Below are 22,610 nucleotides of genomic sequence, written 5' to 3' on the forward strand. Positions count from 1 at the left end.
CAATCCACCAATATCAGTAAATATGCAAAACCTCTGCAGAAGTAAGTCATCTAAATAATTCCACATTAAAGGGATCTGTAACTAATGAAAAGGTTGCTGTTAGGAAACAACTTTATATTTCATTGTTTCATCTACAAATAAAGTAGCTGTTACCCTTGAAGAATAAATTGCCTATGTTACATTAAAAAAATGATAAGATAGTAATATTGCAATAGGGAATAAATGGCAAACTGATAACAGGTTCATAGTTATTAGATAATTCCTCCAAAGGAGGACATTCAGAGGACTGCAGCATCCACTCCCTTTAAAGTACAACACAGTACAGTATCAGCGATCTGCCTGCATACTGTGGGAGTAGAACCAACAGCCTTCTGCATAAAAAAGTAAGGCTACTACCTGTTGTACTACTAACAATGCAAACAGACTTGGAATAAGCAGCACTAAACATCTCTTCCCCTGAAGCTCTCAGCAAAACATTTTAATTATTTAACATTTGTTTACCAGGAAAGTCCAACTTGGAACAAAGCCAATTTTCAGCAGAGGCTGAGGGAGAAATGCTCCAGACGCATGTCTTTGTAGAGTGGGAGGAAACCGACACAAACACAGCGAGGACATACAGACTACATACAGAAAGCACTCCAAAAACCTCTTGCTGTGAGGCAACAATACTACCACTGCACCAGCCACTTGACACAACTAAATCTTTCAATTTCACAGCATAAGAAATCTGGAAAAACCCAAAAATTAATTTGTAAGGGGGGAAAAGTCCCAAAACCTGGGACACATTTTAAATATTGCTTGTATAATCTTAGAATGTTGCTAAAATAGTGTTTTGTGTTACCATGTGTTTCCAAAAAAGAATATAGGAAGACTGAAACTTAAAGGGCTATCATTATTTAGTGAATTCTATTCTTACTGATTTGCCACACATTTTAAGAGGAACAGACCAAACTCCCTGGAATACAAGTGGTGGTGTGGGTAGAGAATGCAACACACACACACACACACACACACACACACACACACACACACACACACACACACACACACACACACACACCTTCCAGCCTGCATAAACTGACACACACACACCTTCCAGCCTGCATAAGTGGAGTACAGCCTTAGGGGAAACCAACACATAAAATCTCCTTGCTGGAAACCAAACACACACAAAATCTCGCCTTACTCTGACTCTGGCAGCAGGATTGACAGCCTACATAAATGGACCTTCCAGCCTGCATAAGCACAAACAGAGTATAAGAAAATCTCTCCTTACTGTGTCTGTGACTCTGGCACCAGGAGCAGGATTGATGTGATCAGGAGCACAGCAGCAGACTTGATGTGGAACATAGTTATTTCCATGCGCTTTTGTGTTTGAATTTATGTTAGCATGCAATGCGCGCATGGGTCCGTCTGTTGGTCTTACAGCTGTAAAAGTTGGGGGAGGGGTACTCCCTTCCCTTCGCTCTATGGTTCAGGTGCCTATGCCCAGGTGGTATCTTAGTTGGGCTCCAACAAGAATTAGCAACACCATTGGATACTCTTTTCAATCATTCAGTCTAAGCACCAGCTTTATTTCAGCTGAATGGAAAATGGTTACCATTATTCCCTTACACAAAGGTGGTGCCTCCACTGACCCCTGAGAATTATAGACCAATTATCCTGACTAACCTTATCTGCAAGGCCTTGGAGTGAATCATCATGGACCTTATCAACAAAGATAGAGGTAATCTCCAAACACTTTCCCCTACTCAGTTTGGATTTGTCAAAGGGAGATCATGCCTGTTAAACCTGATGGACTTTTATGAGATAGTTACCAAGGCCCTAGACAATGGGAAGTCTGTGTATACAGCCTACCTAGACTTAACTAAGGTTTCTGACACTATCAACCACTTGGGCAGCATTGACAATCTCACTCAGCTAGGTATAAACACTTATATCATTAGACGGGTCACTAACTGGCTCACTGATAGAACCCATATAGTCAAAATTGGAGAATCCACCTCCAACAGCAGACCTGTAAAGAGTGGTGTTCCATAAGGATCAGTCCTGGGACCTCTACTGTTTGGAAACTATTTCTGTGAAGTACAGGCAAAATCTAAAGGTCTGTGGCTGACAAAGTTTGCTGATGGCTGCACACTGGGAGAGGTCATAGAATCCCCAAGTGATATCAACATCCTACAAGAGGGTCTTACACAAACAAATGATAGGTGCCAAAGTCTTGGCCTTAAAATCAATGCAAAAAAAAATGTATTATCATTCCTTTCAGTAAGATTGATGTTCCTGCTAACTACCACATCAGTAGCAACATCCTAAGTATACACTCAGTGGTGAGAGACCTGGCCACACAGGTTGACAGCAACCTTACCTTTGATTACCATGTCTCCACAGTGGTTAGAAGGGCATTTTATATTGCTCATCTCATAAGTAAGGGCATTGCCTCCAGAAAAAAAGAAATTATAACCTCTTTGTATTCTTCCCTCATCAGGCCAATAATTGGGTACAACACCTCTTTTGGTATGTATCTTCCCAAGCACCTTCAGCAATTGGAGAGACCACAAAGGTTCCTCACAAGAAAATTCAAGGTCTTCAGCATCTGTGCTATGTGGATTATCTGAAATCACTGTCACTGTATTCAGTTTATACAGACTACTCAGAGGCAATCTCTGCCTTGCATGTAAGGCAATCTCTAATCCTGCTTTATTGGAAATGCTGCATCTATGTAAGTCAAATGGTACACTGGTTACTTGCTCTAAAGACCTTAACCTGGTATGTGACATTAATAGAACCTGTTGGAGGGTCAGATTTGTCTCTCAGAGTTTACCACTCCTTTGGAACAAACTCCCACTTCATGTCAAACAGAGCACCTCATTAGCCCTCTTCAAACGCAATCTGGATGATTGGATGGGTAACTGTAAATTCATCCCGGGGGTTCCACCTCTGTCCATCTTGAATAGGGGCAATAGGTGCTGATCATGGAAATTAGGGTAATACTTGGCTAGGCTTGTAAGAGCCCTAGGGCCATTAGCCTAGTAACTTTCTATGATCCTATGATCTTAAGTGCATTACAATTTCCTCAACATCAGTAGAGAAAAACATAAATTTGTGAAAAGAAATTGGCAGAGATGGAGTTACTGTCATAATAACAACTGGAAAAGGCTACCAGATGTGCCAATTTTACACTAAGAAAGAATACAAAAGTCATGAGAAAGTCTGTACACTAAACTTGAAGTAGTTGATGAAGGAGCAGAGCCAAGTTCTTATGTTCATATTTCTGTAAGATCTGTAGAAGAAATCACACTCCAATCTGCATAAGACAATTATAATGAAATTGAAGTTTCAGGATGAAGGGCAACTAGAAGTGATATGACCAATCCATTCACAAGAAAGTAATGACTGTGAGATCTGTGATTATCAGCAGCCGTGGAAAGAAACTGTTGAAGGTTTATTGCCAAAGTAAATCCATAATGCAACAAGAAAGCTCCCAAAAGAATGGCCAGATGTCTAGTATAAATAGTTATGTTAAAGTCTTTAGATAGAGAAGACTGTTAAAAAATCCAGTCAGATATATGGACTAATGACAATTAAAGTTATACTAAAATTAAAAAATACCCATCTATTAAAATGCCTTTGTATATGTTCTATATGTACAGAAAAGTATTTTGATGTAAATCACCTATAACAAGCTTTGAATAGTATTAAGTTTATTTTGATTGCTCATCGTAGTAATGCATGTTATCCGATATCTTTGCTTTACAACAGGGCATCATACATGCATTATTTTAATGCTAAGGAGCTAACTACAGTGACTTTGAGTGTTACGTAATGCACAGATCTTCCAGAGTATTCAGCATCTATCTATCTATCTATCTATCTATCTATCTATCTATCTATCTATCTATCTATCTATCTGTCTATCACAATGACACTAGATCACACATCCTGTTTATTTGTCTTATTAACTGGTTGTTCAGACACAACACTGCAGTTATACCATTCAAAGAGTCTAGAATAGTTTACTATTATTTAGAAAAAAATAGCAGGTAAAATACAGTTGTGTCAGTTGAGCTTACCATAACAGTATATGTTTGAATGATCACTGCTGCAGTAGCCTTAGCTATTTCACTTATATCCTGCCAGGGATATAACATAAAGCCAGCTTCGAAAGCTTCAGAGCTCCAGCCATGCACACAAACTGCCAAGCAGCTTGATCTGAGCTGACTAAAGAACAGGTTTGGGCTCAAAGCCCTTCAGAGCATTTCTGTCAGCAGACAGAGTGAGGCTGAGACCTGAAAGGACAATGTTAGGAACAACAAAAAATATATATCCACATCGTGGCATAGAAAACAGACCAAAAAAACAAGGGTGATAGAGGGAAGGAGAGGCTACTGCAGCTGTGATCATTCAAATATCTACTCTTATGGAAAGTTCATCTTAGACAACTGAACTGTGTTTGTCATATTGATCACTGCTGCAGTTGCATTAGCTATATGGGTTGATTACCACAGCTAACTATATTTGGAATGTAGAAGGAGCAGGTTAAGGTTCCCCTGGAGAATGGTCTTAGCAAAGCATGATTTAGATGAAGAGAAGGGATCACGCGTATAGTGCTTTATAAAAGTGCATACAGAGGACCAAGTAGAACCTTCTGGAATATGTCTAGAATCCAACCCGCTCCAAAAAGCCATAGATGAGGCCAACACCCTGGTAGAGTGGGCTTTGGCAAAGCAGAAAATAGATTTGTTATGGCAAGTATAACAAAAGGTAATAGCCTTAGCCAATCACTTGGAAATAGTCTGTTTTAACACGTGTCTTTTCTTCTTACCTTCATAAAAAATGAAAAATTGTTCAGAAGATCTAAAAGATTTAGTTATGGCAATATAGTGCCTAGGTTGTCTGTGGACATCCAACATATGGAGCCTTTATCCTTTATTTTTATGTTCAGGAAAGAAAATGGCGAGATGGATAGTTTGGCTTAAAGTAAACTTGGATACCACTTTAGGCATAAAAGAAGGATTAGTTCTCAAACAAACCATGTCCCTATGGAAGATGAGATAAGATTGACTCAGTATAAGAGCAACTTAGATACCTTTCTTGCAGATGTCAGAGCAACCAGTAAAACTGTTTTCCTTGTTAAGAACCTCAAGTCACCCAGATTAGCTGGTTCAGATGGAGCAAGTGTTAGCTTCTGTAACTCAAAATTAAGATCTCAAGGAGGGGCCGCCGGTTTTTTAAGAGACCTCTTATGTAATAACCCTTTCAAGAACATTTTGAAATGAGACTGCATTGAAAGAGGAAGAGCCATGGGCAGACATGTTGAAATTGCCAATAAATGAACCTTGAAAGAGGAATAAGAAAGGCCACAGGATAGTAACTCACACAAATTAAACCAGAGAACAACTAGCCCTGAATGGTTGGTGGTTACATCGTTGGTACAAACTAAAAAAAGTTTCCATTTGCTAATATATGATTTTCTAGTAGCAGGATTTCTTGCCTCCATTAGTACATGCTGCATGTGCTCAGAAAACAGGTGGCTAAAAGGAATTATGATCCTATCATCCAGGCAGTAAATTGAAGATGTTTGATGCTGAGGTGTGTCAAACACCTCTGGTCTTGTGTGAGTAGATCTAATGTGTGAGGTAACTTGTTGTAATTGCCTCTGGCCATTTCCAAAAGAAGGGAGAATTATGGCTGCCTGGACCAGAAGGGAGTCACCACAATGATACTGGGGGATTCCTTTTGAATATTCAGACGTGCCCTGGATATTAGAGGAAGGGTGGAAAGGCATACAGGAACATTTCCTATCCAAGGAAAAGAAAAGGCATCTCTCTTCCAGGCCTTCTTGCATGGAGTCCTGGAACAGAATTTGGCCAGCTGATTGCTTAGAGAGGAGGAAAAGAAGTCTAGAAAGACCACGGATCTAGTTTCCATTCAAGAGGTAGTGTCTTGGTCCTGCTCAGCTTGTCTGCCACACAGTTTTGCTCCAATGGAATGTAGAATGCCTGCAGAGTGACATTGTGCTGTGAGCTATATCCCAAGCGAACATGGACAGTCTGCAAAGAGGGTATAATCTGGTACACCCCTGCTTGTTGACATACCACATGATTTTTTTTATCACCTATAACCACTTGAAGAGGTCCAGAGGACCAAAGATGGTTCAAAGAGATAGCATTGATCAACATGAAGAAAATCAGATATTCTTGTACAGTAAATCATTCTAAGAATGCTAGAATTATAACTAGTACTGCAGTCTATGCCTACAATTCATACATTCATTATTAAAAGCAGCAGCATTTTGTTGGGGCAAATGAACAATACTTAATCAGACATTGTGCATAATGGAATCGTGAATAAAAGAGTATGCACCTGTAATTGGATAATACAAATACAGGGTTCAAGAATGAAACGGTATACAATGCCTTTTCCATATGGTTTGGAATTGAAGTAAAAAACTCAGTTAACAATAAAGCAACAGCATACCCTGCTAAATCTGGGAATTGTGTTATCAAAACCGTAATAGGAAGGAGGCATGGTAAACAGTAAAAAAAATACAGCTTTGAAGGAAGTCAGACAGACAAAAATAGATATATTCTTGGTATTTAAGACACAAACACAGAGAATCAGAGAAGATGAAACTATCTAGTAGAATGTGAAATTATCTAAAGATAGATAAATAGATACACCGATAGATATATAGATAGATCTAAAAAAAATAATTCATTTTGTTGATGACTTTTAGGAATGATAGCAATAGAATCTTTATTTCAAATGTAGGCATTTTTTCCAGCCACATCAAGCATCACTTAACTAGATGACCAAAGTATCACGTGTTAGTTACATGATGCAAACCTCTGGCTGGCCTTTCTGGCCTTTGCAATAAAGGGGTCAAAATGGCCTTAGCGCTAACACACAGCTGGATGCAAACAGAAGCTTTAACTCTCCTAACAAAGAATGGGCCTTCAAAAATGAACCTTTTTAAAGTAAAAGTAAGGGGCTCTGCCCAAACTAGTGTTACCAGGATTTCATTCCTGAACCCTAGCAATGGTGGCTGTAGGAGAATGTGTTTCAGTAAGAGATGCATGACACATGACTGCTATACAGTGACACACCTGAGGTAAATAGAAAGTGCTTCATGTCCCTTTCTTCTTTGATTAAGTTACTGCAAAATGTTAGAAGACAAGTGAACTTGAGATACTGGTAAATGTAGCCTTACTGAATATAAAGGCTGAGACATTTAGGAAGGAAAAGCAAAAATCAATAAGTTTTTTCTGCATGATATTGCTAAATTATGGTTGTAGAGTTCTGAAAATACTTTGCCTTTCACTTTTTGAAAAAGTAATCAGAAACTTATCTCATCATCAACTCTCTACTTCCCAATTTTCTACATAGTGACGGGGTGTCATGGCAAATCAGCTGTTGCCATCTCTGAGGATACAATGCCACTCTCCTACCTTCTTTGACATGTCTGATTATCACAGGTCTTCTGTCATACAATCCATCCAGTTCTTTTCTGTATGCCCTTGTTTCAGTTTTGATCATATCTGCTGTGACCTCATGTGAGCCTGCTGCTTTCACTGACTTCATTTTCCTTTGTGCTATCTTACTTCTTCTAGGGTGGGCTCCTCTTCTTCTTGCATAGTAGGATGAGTCTGGATCACTAATGCTTCTGTGGGTTTTCATCATTCAGAAGATGCTAGAAATATGCCTACCATCTGCCTTTAATGTCTTGTGGACTGGTTAGCAGGTTGTTGCCAGCATTTCCTATGACGGGTGTCTGATTATCTTCTTTATCTTTTTGTCTTTGCCTTGACAGCAGACAGAGTTTTGGTGTGAAATCTACCAAGTCATTTTCCAGAAACTGGAAGAGCATCTCTGATGGCTTGTTCTTTACTATTGTACTCTGCTCTTAGCCAGCCAGTATTCCTTTCTAGACTGGTCCATCTTTTTTTATCTCCCACTTTTTACTGGACTCCTTCTTTCTTTTGATAAATTCATGGACTTCTGCATTGCACCACCAGCTTTCCTTATGTACTTTATTTCCATACCTGGCTCAGCCCCATATCTGTCCTACAGTCCTCACACATGCTGTTTTGAAGTGCTGCCATTCTTCTTCAACTGCACCTATTTCCTCATCATCCTGAGGTGCTAGAGCCCTGATTAATTCCTTGAACTCCTTTGCTTTCAATCCACTTGACTTCCAAGTCTTCAACTTAGTGGTTTATGCTGTGGGACAACCGGTTCATTGGAGATGACTTTGCAATTGCTGATTCTACCCCAGTGCTCTTTCCAAGAAAGTCTACCTGAGTTGCATGTTTGCCACTCTTGCATGTGATCTTGTGACCGTCTCTAATGCTGAACCATGTGTTGGCCACTGTCAAGCCATTTGTCAGACAGACATCTAGAATGGCCTTTCCTTCTTTATTCCTGTTGTTCCAGCCATGTGGACCCATGAATTTATTGTATCCTTTTTTATCTCTCCCTATGTATATGTTCAGGCCACCTATTATTGACACCAATTCCTGTTGTCTTGTTTATCTAGTAGGTTCTGCAACTGCTTACTGAATCCACTCTTTTTGTCTCTGTTACAGTCCTGCTGTGGAGCATAAACTAAGATTATGAATCATGCCCTACCCTTACACTGGAGTCTGATTATCATGAGTCTGTCGCTAATTCTGATGACATTCCTCTCACTGTTATTTAAACCTTCTCCCTCCCCAATTCACACATCATTTCTGGTCTGTCCTCCTCATGAATAGTAGACTCTGTGTCCCAAACAAATGGCTTTGCTGTATTGCCCTTCCATCTTGTCTCCTGGATATATAGGATGTCTAACCTCCATCTTACCATCATGTCATCACCTTCCAAGCTCCTTCTTCTCAGTGAACCTACACTGGGTGTTGGAATTCATAATTCATGTTTGGCAGGTTGATTGGTTTTGCATCCAGCATTCAATCAATAGATCTATCCCAGGTAAGCCAATCAACTAGACAGTGACATAACTCATTTTTCATATGTCCATAATATAAATGCCAGAATTTTCACCTTCAGAATATAACAAAGAATCTCAGCAATAAATGCATTTTCAAAAATATCTGACTATAAAAGAAACCCCATATTTTCCCTATCAACCCTCTAAATCATAAAGAATGCTACTTCCCGAACTCCCCTTTCAGCACGGTCTACTACTTCAAATACCTAGGGGTAATCTATGATCATGATCATACATCTATATTGAAAAATAATGTTCTAAAATCTTGGACATATATTTCACAGGATGTTCACAGATGGCAGCAGCTTAAATTATTTATGCTGTCTAAAGCAGCAATCATCAAGATGAATATTCTTCCAAAGTTATTATATCATCTCAATGCATCTTTTGATATAATTTCTAATAATCTTTTTCTTAAAATTAACAAAGAGCTTGCAAAATTTGTCTGGTACCTTAAAGCTGTTAGAATAAGTTACCCAAAATTAATGTATCCAAAAGAAAGAGGGGGAGAATAATTCTACCAGATTTGCAGCTTTACTATAAAATTATATGTGCAAATAGAATTATTCAGATGTCAAATTACTATCCAGATAAAAACCTTTGGGTTCCCTCATTGGTTAAGATGTGGAACCATCATATATCCATCAATAATATAAACCCTAAAGCCCTCCCCTTTATTAATCCATCAACTTTTAGAAACATTAAGATAAACAATATCTTAAAACACAAAATAAGGATATTTCAAGAACTCCTAAAATCTCTAAAACTGGACAAGGTACTATATCTCCTTCAACCCATTCATCTGAATCCAAACATTAAATTAAATAATATAATGTTAAATCCTGTCGAATATCCTCAATTAAAAGATTGCACAGTTTGGGACATATATAAACATAGAGACAAAACCTTACATGAGATAAGAACAATGCTAAAAGTAAACAATAAATACACCATTATAATACGTCAGATTAGAGAGATTATTATAACTATTTGTAGGAACCTACTTACAAATGAAAATTATCTAAATAGACTTATAGAGATTATTAAAAACTTATCTAAAAAGAAAAATATGCTAGCTTCTACCTACAAGCTGATCACACTCTTCAAATACGAATCTCTACATCTATACTCAAAGTACTGGGACCATGAAGACATCGTCCTTACAGAAAATCAGAAACTCAAAGCAATGAAATCCACTAATAAAATGCCCCCATTCAAAAAGCTCATATACACTCAATTTATGATCAACAATAACACTTATTACACTCCAGCTATATTAAATATGATCAACAATAACACTTATTACAATCCAGCTATTTTAAACAAATTTAACCCTAAAGTCTCCCCTGCATGTTCCTGTTGCTCGTTTCTATATGCCGATATCTTATATGTCCTTTGGTTCTGCAGATACTGCCATAGGCTTTGGTGCTCTCTCAAGGTGCGCCTAGAAAAAAATGGGATACCATAAGCTACTCTACATATCACAGACCTTAAGCTCACAAATCTGAAATATCATGTACTAATTACTATATGTTCATTAATCAAACTATATATAACTAAAAATTGGTTAGATCTCACCAAACTTTCTTGGGAGAGTTTTAGAATCATGGCAACTACATATATATCCTCACAGAAACTTATAATAAAAAGTGTAAATAAACGAGCCTATTATCAGAAACTTTGGAGAACTCTCTACGACCACATTCTAGCTAATTAGTCAAGCTTTGAGAATTTCCAAATAAATAAACTCGTAAAGTGTTTTTTTTTTTTTTTTTTTTTTTTTTAACAAGGCCCAGCAAATATTTCAGGTGACTTTTCATTACCATTCCATCATTCAGTCTCTCTCTGTTGTGTTTGCATTTCATTTCAAACGCTTCCTCCCTGCTACACACACACTTACGGATACTGTTGGAGAAATATTTTACACTCATGTCTTCTAGTAGCACTTCTGTAAATATTGTATATAGATAGCAGTTTTCATTTTTTTTGAGAGTTTCTAGATAAATTGTATATGCATTTACTACTGTTCATCTCAATTGTATTTTTTTTCTTCCTATTGTATATATGTTGCATAAAATAATAAAAATTATTATTGGAAAAAAAAAGAATATAGCAAAATAAGTATTTTTTTTTTTATTTCATTCAAACTGTTAATCTACTGATCTCTTTCACCTTTTGCATTACTGTATGTCACATTTTATTTTATATTTCATTTATTTTATTTTACATTTGTTTACCAGGAATGTCCGATTGGATACAGACCCTGTTTCAGAGGAGGCCCAGTAAGAAAAGTTCCAGTAGTAACAAATAATGGAATACAGAGACATTTACAAATTCGTAATGTGAAAACATGAAGAAAAAGCAATACATTTTCATCAGCATGTATGTGGAAAATGCAGGAGCAGTTGAATATTTAAAAACAGAGATACATAAAAGAATATTTAGTAGAATACTTTGCTATTAACTGAAATACATAACAGTATAAGCTATATATTTAGGAGCATTCACATGAACATTCAACAGAGTGCATCAAGCACAGTGAAATACAATTTAAATTTAGAGATGCAGAAGGTAGTTTATTTACAGATTTATTTTGTTTGTTTGTGTTTGTTTGCATCAACAAGAGATTTTATTATAACATTATTTATAAGGGTAATAAACTAATAGAGAGAGAAAGGAGGCCTATCTAGGTGTATTGCAATACATAACTAGGTGTCTTCTAGGTGTGGCTTACGGAACTTTTTAAACTATGAAATAGAACTATTTGAGGTTACAGGGATTGGACGCTTGTTCCATATTTTAGGAATGTAGTTAGAGAAGAGAGACATCCTTGCATGATTGTTGGCTTTACTAGTATCTAAAATGTGTAGGTTACTGTAGCGTAGACAACGAGGGCTTATGTAAGGGTGTATAACATTTTGGAGAGCTGGAGTTTTCTCTGCTTGGTGGAGAATTCTGTGAGCCAGGATCAGTTGGTTAAAGTGTAAAAGCTAAGGAAGTTTAATCCAATTAAGTTGTTTTGAGAGTTGTGCAATGATGCAACCTATAGGAGGCGCTGGTTGTGAACTTTGCTATTTTATTATAGCAAGTTTCTAGTTTGGTTAAGTCTTCTGTTTTGCAGAGGTTGATTAGTATTGGGAAAGCATAGAGGAGAGTTGATAGGCAGTGTGTCCTGGCTGTGGTAGCTTTTGTAGTATTTGTTAGAAATTGTTTGTTTTGGTAAAGGTGACCTAGTTTCTTGTGGACCTTTTTGATGGTTTGGGCTATGTGTGTATCAAATTGTAGATTATTGTCAATTTCTGCCCCAAGCAGTTTAGTGTGTGGTATTGTGTTGATGATGGCTTTATTTTCGGACTGAAAGGCTGAATGAGATCTAGCTGGGCTAAAGAGAAGTTTAGTTTTATTGGGATTAAGAATGAGGTTGGAGTTACAGAGCCATGATTCAACATATAGGAAGGAACCTTGGGTTAAGGTATGGAGGTCTTGTAGTGTGGGGGCTGCACATATTAATGTAGAGTCATCTGCATATTGGACTACAGAGGCATGAGGTGTGGAGGTGCTGAGCTGGTTGATGAATATAGAGACAAGTAGGGACCAAGGATGGAGTCTTGTGGAATCTCTAAGAGAACTGGGAGCAGAGGGGAGAGTTGATTTTGCCAATGAATGGCTTGTAGACATCTGGTTAGGTAGCTTTGAAACCATGTTATACTAGAGATGCTGATGTTAAGGGTGGAGAGCTTGTTAATAAGTTTATTGTGATCTACCATATCGAAGGCTTTGGAAAGGTCTAAAAATATGGCAGATACATATTGTCCATTGTTTCTGTGTTGGTTAACAGTATTAGTGAAGGACATTATTGTGGTAGTGGTGCTATAAAATTATAAAAAGCCATGCTGGATGCATAATAGTAGGTTGTGTGTGAGAAGGTGCTTCATTAGTTGGGTGCGCACAACTCTTTCTTGTATTTTGGACAAGGGAGATAGTATAGTAATAGGGCGGTAATTTGTGAATTCTGTGGACATACCTCCTTTGTGTAATGGGAGAATGTATGAGGTTTTCCAAATACTAGGTACATAATTCTTAGATATCGACCTGTTGATGAGAATGGCTACTGGATAGGCTATAGCATCAGCGGCAATATTTAGAAAGTCAGCTAGGAGATTATTGTTCTGGGAGGTGGTGCTAAGTTGTGGGAGGAGAGATGTAGGGTTGCTGATGTTTTCTAGAGTGTTTGTCAAAGCTTGAATAGTTTCTGTAAAGTATTTGTTGAATTGAGTTGCTATATTGTCAGTATTGTTATTTGTTGTTAGAGTGGGGGTAGTAGATTTACCTGGATGCAGTATGTTATTAATTGCTGTCTAAAATTTTTGAGGCTGTTTTTTATGTTTATTTTGAATATTGTGATAGTAGCTGATTGTATCTGATCTCACTAGTTTCTTTGCTTTGTTATGCAGCTCAACGTATTTTTGTCTAGCTTGTTGTGTTTTGTTTTTGTGCAGTTGCACCCATGCCTTGTCTCTATCCTTTTGTAGTGATGTACATTCTTTATTTAGCCAGGGTGCATAACTGGATTCAATTCTGATAGGTCCGGGTGGTATGTGGTAGTTTAGTATGTCTAGGAAGGTAGTGCTGAAGGTGCTTACTGCTTCATCTAGAGGTAGCTGTTTAAGTGTATCCCAGTTACAATTATTTAGTGCAGAGATGAAACTGTTTGGGTTAAAGTTTTTTTCTGTTTTGTTTTGTTTCTGATTAAGTGGTAAGTGGTCTGGATGCATTGGGGAGTGTGAATTTAAAGAACAAAACTTGGGCAATGGTCAGTCAGGCTGTCAGAAAGACAGCCTGATTGTGATGCTAGGGAAGGATTGGTAACCAAAATCCAGTCAAGGACTGACTGTCATTTGGAAGATTTGACAGCCCTAGTAGGGGAAGCAGTTAGCTGGGTGAACCCGTGGAGGTTTATATGGTCTGTTGATTGTGTGAGGTGCAATTAAGCCAATCAATATTGACATCACCTAGCAGGATAGTTTCTTGTGGTAGGGATGTGTTGATCCAGTGCAGTACAGTTTCCAAGATGGAGATGTTCTTGCCTGTTGAAATATTACCACCTATGATGTTAATAAGTTTTTTGGGATTACGCTTTAACTTGTCAAAGACAAGTTCAGAATTATCAAAGTCAGGGGTAGAAATATCTAAATGGTCAAGTATAAGGTGATTTTTGAATAGGATTGCTACTCCCCTTCCCTTTCTTTTTAATCTGATTTTACACAAACTATTATAACCAGGGCCTGTTATCTCATTACTGTTGTTGTTGGGTTTTAGTCATGTTTCAGTTAATATTGCCATATCTGGGGAATATAGAGATAGTAGGATATGCAAGTCATGAACTTTAACAATACTTCTTACATTAATGCTTAGGAGAAATAAGGATGACTTTTTTGGGTGTAATGGGCCTATATTTGTTATGTTGGAAGATGATGCAGGACCAGGGTTGGGGTGTTTATCCCCACACTGATTTAATTGATTAAGAATGTGTAAATATAGTTTCATAAGTTTATTAAGGAGTTTATCATATTTTGGGGATCTTGGAGGACGGTGTCTTTTTAGATAATAGTCTGAGTTGGAGGTAGAGAATAGGGTAGGTGTTATAGTATAGGATGAAGGTTTGTTTAGGTATGTAAATGGTGTGGTTTGCCAGAGTGGAGAGTTAGTAATTTGTAGAGGGGTATGGTAAGATGTGAGGGAATATAAGAGAAGTAATATGTTGGGAGTGACAGTCTGAAGGAGAGTTGTATGAAAGTACCTCACAGTGAGGATGGCAGCTAGAATGAGGCTATTATATATGTGAAAAGAGTAGTGTGAGAGTATGGGGGTATGCTGGAAGTATGGATGCTTGAATGTGTGAAGAGTATTTGCAATAAGGGGAGTAATCACTACACTTAATAGTAACTGATGTAGAGTGTGGGTGGTTTGAAGTGTGATCTTTTTATGGGATTAATTAAGTGAGTGCAGGGCGATGACTGGAAGGTATGTGGGTGGGGTAATTAGATATAAATCTAATTGAAATGGGGGGGTGTGGGAATGGGGGTAGGGTAGGGAGAGAGGACTGAGCCCGAGCAAAGCAAGGGGGAATTGAGTGGGATGGCCCAGCCCCCTTGTTTTTTTTTTGTTTTGTTTTGTTTTTTCTTTTGTTTTTTTCTTCAGTACTGTGCAATCCAAAAGGTAAGTTATATTTACAAAGCAGAGCTAGATTACTGGAGGTGAAAGTATAGAGGGATGTTTTATAGGTAGTAGCAGGAGGGGATAGAAGAACAAGTAGGTAATAGAAGTAGAGGAAGAAAAATCTAAGCAACCCAAAAGTTTTATATAGGGAACAAAGTAATAAGGCTGAAGGTAGGAGAACAGACTTGACAGGCTCTTTACTGTTTATAAAGGTTGCCAGTAAAATGAAATAGGGGATGTTAGGCTAAAGAACAGAGAAAAGTAGGAAGATATGAAGTAAAGTGTGTCTGGGAGACAGGAAGCGGTGATGCACATTAGAAGCAGACATGAGGCTGAGGTATAGCGACAGAACTCACAGGCCTAATACTACTGAGGTACAGAGACAGAACTCACATGACTAATGCTACCGAGGTACAGAGACAGTACTCACAGGACTAATGCTACCAAGGTACAGAGACATAACTCACAGGATTAATGCTACAAGGTACAGAGACTGAACTCACAGGACTAATGCTACCGAGGTACAGAGACAGAACTCACAGGACTAATGATACCGAGGTAGAGAGACTGAACTCACAGGACTAATGCTACTGAGGTACATAAACTGAACTCACAGGACTAATGCTACTGAGGTACAGAGACTGAACTCACAGGACTAATGCTACCGAGGTACAGAGACTGAACTCACAGGACTAATGCTACCAAGGTACAGAGACTGAACTCACAGGACTAATGCTACCGAGGTACAGAGACTGAACTCACAGGACTAATGCTACTGAGGTACAGAGACTGAACTCACAGGACTAATGCTACCGAGGTACAGAGACTGAACTCACAGGACTAATGCTACCGAGGTTCAGAGACTGAACTCACAGAACTAATGCTACCAAGGTACAGAGACTGAACTCACAGGACTAATGCTACCGAGGTACAGAGACTGAACTCATAGCACTAATACTAAGTCACATACATTTAATGTAAATGGTCAAGGCTCCAGGATAGTGGGTCCAGGCTCCCACAGATAGTACTATAAATTCCCAGGGAGCAGACTTGGCTTGGGCTTCAATGTGTCAACTGAGGTGGAGGGGGAGTTCAGTTAATGGAGTATCTCCTAATAAGAGTAGAGAGAGTTAGTGTTATGTACCAATAGTAGGGACTAGAAGGGTGACTAGCTTAGCTACTGTACAGTATTTTCAAGCATTAGTGAAAAGCTCAGTTAGGAGCCAGCAAACAAATTTGGGCATATAATAAAATGGCAACTACTAGCCTTTGTCAGAAAAGAAGTGGTTGATTTACCAAGTCAAATTTAACAGAGCTGAGACACGTTAGTTGAGGATTGCCAGTAACGAGCACAAACGCTACATCTATAATATAGTAATAGCGGTTTAGCTGGGTGTGCTTTCAACTATTAGTTACTATGCTTGCAAAGAAACAGTAAAGAAGTACCAATTAAATATATGGGTACAACTGGATGGATGCAATACCAGGTTGCTGAGCCAATGAACTAATCTAAATTTGAAGGGATATCTAGGAGTTAGGATGTAGGTTGCAGGCTATTCTTAGCAGGGGTTTTGAGCATATTTTGTGAACTAATAACACCATGTAGTGGCCATTTCTGCTGCTGGATTTGCCTCCAAAAGAAGGGAAAATATAGTAATGGAAGTGACAAGGAGAAAGAAGAGATCAACATACGTATAGGTTTAAGATCCTATGTATATAAGAGAATGCACGCACTAAGAGCTACAATTGTACAATTCAGTAAGGTATGCCAAGTAACCTGGTGTATGCAAAAATCAGTAAGGAAGCACAAATGGAGTAGCAGTTGAGGTAAAAATGAACTTTACAGGGTCTGACACAGTATTTAAGAGACCAGTGTCAAATACAGCTACTATACTATTGAAAAAGTTGGAGCAAAGTTTACTAGTTGGTGTAGCATCATTGCACAAGAAATTGTTGCCCCACAGAAATATGTGACAACTGAATACAATGAGTTATGGCATTGGATTATGTATGCAGCATGCAGACAAAGGTAACATAAAAGTTTGTCTTGTTTAAGCAGAGGCATCACACATTATATTGCTAGCAAGGATAGCAAGTGTAGTTAATAAAAATGAGAAAATAACTAAACATCTAAGGTAAAGAAACACAAATGTACATTTACAGAATGCTGCAAAAATATGGCTGTGGTTATAGCATCTAAGTAGGACTATTATGACAATGCAGTATAAAATCATCAGTTAGCTGTTCATGAAGCTGTTGGATAGCATCTTAACTCTCTGCCACACAATATAATGTCAGGAAAAGACACATACTATACACAGTAGCACACTGACAATTGGAATATAAATAAAGGGGATTGCCAGAAGCTTTATCTAAGCATTTGACATCAGCCACATATTTTAAAGAAACAAAAATACTTAAACAGGATGAAAACTTAGTAAACAACTGGAGCATGTACAGAGATAATCCAGTGAACTTATTTAACAGTTAGCAGGTCTCGGTGTCCAGCTCAATGTGTGTACATCACTGTGGGGCATTTGAGATGGTTCCAAAACCCCTCAAAAAAAACAAGACAAATTGCAGTCAAACTGCATTTGAGATGGTTAGTAACAGAGAATAGTACAAAAGGGAAGAAGGCAAAGCAGAGATGTGTTTTAAGGCATCATGGGAGCAGCTGGATGAGCTAATAAGTGGTAGCATGGGAAGAAAGTATGAATGAGGTGGAAGGGCAGGAGAGATGGGCTGGAATATTGTGTATTCTTACCTATCATTCCTAAAACAGGGGAAATGGAAGGAAGAGTGAAAGGCCCAGCCCCCCCCCCCTTTTTTTTTGTTTTGTTTTTTTTTTCCTTCAGTACTGTGCAATCAGTAAGGTAAGTTATGTTTACAAAGCAGAGCTAGAGTACTTGAGGTGAAAGTATAGAGGGGTATTTTATAGGTTGTAGCAGGAGGGTATAGAAGAACAAGTAGGTAATAGGAACAGAGGAAGAAAAATCTAAGCAACCAAAAAGTTTTATATAGGGGACAGAATAATAGGGCTAGAGATAGGAAAACAGAATTGGCAGGCTCTTAATTGTTTACAAAGGTTGCCAGTAAAAGCAAATAGGGAATGTTAGGTGGAAGAACAAAGGAACGTAGGGAGATATGAAATAAAGTGTGTCTGGGAGACAGGAGGGGTGATGTACTTTAGAACCAGACGTGAGGGACTTAGGTACACAGAACTCACAGGCCTAATACTAAGTCACATACATTCAAAGTAAGTGGACAAAGCTCCTGGATAGTAGGTCCATGCTTCCATGGATAGGACTATAAATTCCCAGGAAGCAGACTTGGCTTGGGCTTCAGTTTGTCAACTGAGGTGGAAGGGGAGCTCAGTTAATGGAGTATCTCTTAACAGTTAGCAGGATTCGGTGTCTGGGTCAATGCATGTACATCACCCTGGAGCACTCGCGATGGTTATTAGCAGAGAACAGTACAAAAAAACTTTCCACTACAAATGCTAATATCTCTGAAGCTGCATGGTGACTTGAATGAAAATTGGAAAATGTGAATACAAACATTTAAGATCTATTGCATTGTGAGTAAAATTGCTAAAAAGCCAGGGGAAGTACAATGCATAGCATACAATATTTCTATACATTGCAGACAAGAAAGCTATAAAGGTATTTAATACATTTGACCTAAAAGATGTTAAACATTTTAAAGCATGTTGTCAGCCGAACAATAATTTACCACTTGTTAGGCATTTATTTCATACAATGAATCAAGAGGCTTAGGAAACAGCAAATTCCTATGAATGAGTTCAAAACAATTGGAGGACTTGTGACTTCTATGATTAATTAATTAAAGACAGAATGGTTTCTGTCATTAACAATGACCAAGAACACAGCAGACATTTGAGAGGATCAGAGAAGACATTATACAAAGCACCGGATGTGTGCAGAGATAGATATAGTAGTACTACATAATTAAAAGGGCTTGCTGAGTAAGTAAAAGTGCATAACCTTAAAAAGGAAATTGAAAATGATGTAAAATGAAGCACAAAATAGAAGGGTGAAGTAAAAGCCAAATAAATGGCATAGGAAGCTGTGGTATTCACACTGGTATCAAAAATCTGTAAGAGACCAAATAAATCTGTTTTGTACGATCCAAATACTAATGAGTCTAAAGGTGAAAGATAAGATTAAATATTTCTGGGTACAGTAAAAGTGCAGATTTAGAGTGCTGAAACTGTCAGAAAAGCTTACAGGATCATAAAGTTATATTTTACCACATTCTGCATTTCAATGAACAAAGCTCTGTTTAAATCAGCAGGTATTCAGTGATGTATTTTGGGTATAAAATGAGCTTTCTAGTCGGATTTGGCTTACTTGCAAGTACAACTGTAAAAAGTGAATTTTTCAAGTGTATATTTGAAAATATAGTAACAAACAAATGTGTGAGTTTTCTAGCTACATGAAAAGTTTGGTATAATGAAAGGAATTCAGAGTAGGGGCATTGTTATTCTCATATGCAACCTGCTGGAAGTCTCAGTAGCAATAGATGTCAACTTGAATGTTTCATCTAAGTAATTCCAGAAAGTTCTTTCTATATCTATTTACAGTGTAGTTGCTAATGCACCAAAAGGAGTTAAACAGGCACACAGTGATCAAGAAATGGAGGAATTTAACCTGAAAGACGTAGATCAAAATTTGATGTTGATAAGAACTTGCAGAAATGTGCATTCTTTTAACTGGATTAGCCTATTTAGCTGGGAAACTATATTAGCACATATCCACATCCACTGTAAGTAACTCTTGCAGCAAGAAATGTAGCTGTAGCCCTTAAGCAGAAAATAGAGCAGAAAGTCAAAAATATAAAATATTGGTGAGAGTGTTAAGCATTACAGCTTATGCTTATGATTTGCATAGACTCTTTAAGATCTGAATAATCTAAATAAAGTGGTTAAATATGGACATTGCACCTAAATAAACTATTTATTTATTTATTTAGTTGCACTTTGTTGACCAGATTAGTTTCACTAGGCCAATGGCCTCTTTTTAGAGGAGACTCAATGTGATATACATACTAAATGGGGGAAATGTGACCAGGGTATCTGGAAAAATCCACTACTCTTTTCAATAAGTGTTGCAGGATCTTTCACATCTACCCATGCTACCACCAACTCGGGCAGCTGAGGCCCCAGTTTAATTTGTTTCACCTGTGCTCAGTGCTAAATACTTTTCTGCACTTGATATTAACCAATGCTTTTGGCAAATCAGACTGAATGAAGGCAGTTGAAAGCTATATAGTTTCAATAACCACCTGGGAACATACTGACTTCTCATACTGTCATTTGGTATATCACCAGCACAAGACTTTTTTTGAAAAATGAATTCAAACTAATGGAAGGTTTAGATGGTATGACAGCATAATAGATGACAGATTATTTCAGGAACTAAAAAAGAAGCTGCTGGACAGATTAAGGCAGAAAGCTCTGAAGCTGAATATGAAAAAATGCCAGAAGAGTATGACTAAACTCAAACACATAGGTAATACTATGATGTCAGAATGTCTGCAGTCAGATTTTAGACAGAAGAGTGTCATAACAAGTATAAAAAAAGGAAACTTAATCAGCTTTTATGAGATTTATTGGAATGGCACAATACATATTAAAGTTGATGCCCATATTAACAGATATTGCAGGGCCAGTAAGGAAACTGCTAGAGTATTGATGTGTCCGTGTTTGATATTCATATCAAGAAATGCTCAATACCTATTGACCCTAAGTGTCATGTACTTTATCATCCAGTTGTACTCGGAGGTGTGATGAAACATGGGTTATGAACAGTGCTGATTCAGAAAAATAAACTAATAGGTCATGAGTCATACACTCTAACACAACACTAACAAGATATGGTGAAACATAAACATATATATGCTTGTTAGTGTGTACCACTGTAAGAGATTTTGTGATTATATTTATTATCAATCCATATTAGAATCAGATCACAAATTGTATTTTACATAGGGAGTGATTTACTGTCTGCCTCTATCTGAATCCAGGTGAGTGGATTGCTAGCACTATAGTGTGAAATTATGGGGTTCTGCACTCCTGGGGGTGTTGTCTTTCAGATGAGAGGTTAATCTGAGGTTCCATCTGCTTAAGCTGATTGTAGCTCAGGTGGATGTCAAAGATCTTACAGTGCCTATTGAAAAGAGTTGGAACTCATTACAGATGAATGCTCCTCCAGGTGTATCTGCAGTTGCCTCCTACTGCGCCTCTAGGAGTCGAATTTTACTTTTTCATATTTGCATTAATAATACAAAAACCATGATACATCCAAGGTATCAGAATATTTTGTCTTGAAGGATACATTATGGCAAACACAATTGTGCTAAAATTTGACCTCTGTCAAGGAGTATTTGTTAGAACTCTAAGGTGATGACTTTATTTTTTATTAAAGGCTCAAGCCACACCCAATGTGAGTTAAATGTACTTACTCAAAAGAGCTGTACTGGAGAGAATGAGTAAATTAACACATCATGAAAAACTTTATTTACATATTTATGAAATATATATTTATAGGTACACATCTACATATTCCTATATAGCATCCTCATTCTTCCATAACTGACCCCTACTCCTTCTTCTACAACCATAATCTAATTTTTGACACTATATCAGCTACATTTCTTTTTCCATTAAACAAAATTTCATTCCGTCTTTCATTCCAAATAATCAATATTACATAAAATAAATGATTATCTACCCTTCTCACATATTCTTTCTTCTTGTTTTTATAATATCCATACAAAATCATATTCATGCCTATATTGTTTATACCATTAATATTCTGAAAGAAATATTCACACAACTTTTTCCAGAATTTAACCACTCTCTTAACAAAAAATGCTCTATTGTCTCTTCCTCCCTACAAGCTAAACATGCATTTTTTTGTATGGAATAATGCCCTTTACCTGTGACTTATTTATTATCAATCTCCATATGAACTCAGGAATGACACTCTACAATCTTACCACACTACTTTTTTACTTTAATGGCTTTGATCACTTCTTCTGAAAATGTCCCCATGGATTTACATACGGCTATTATTTTATTATGTTATTATACCACATCCTCTATTCTCTATATCATCAGTTTTCATTTTTCATGTTAGTACTCTTGTGATAATTTTTAATTTTGTCAGTTATATAATATTTATCTCTTTTTCTTAATCTCATTATCTCCAAATATTTTAAGCGTATTTAAATATTTTCAGTATTAATTTTTCATTCTCTTAATTTACCTACATTAATACTCCAAGCAAGTTTAAAGAAGCGGAATAAACAAATGATTTTAATAATCCCAATATGTCTTATTCTTCAGTCATATACCATAAACCTAATTTCATTAGGTTTA

The sequence above is a fragment of the Protopterus annectens genome, chromosome 1.part0 (assembly GCF_019279795.1).
Source record: "Protopterus annectens isolate FY-2018-M chromosome 1.part0, PAN1.0, whole genome shotgun sequence".
In the NCBI taxonomy this organism is placed as follows: Eukaryota; Metazoa; Chordata; order Ceratodontiformes; family Protopteridae; genus Protopterus; species Protopterus annectens.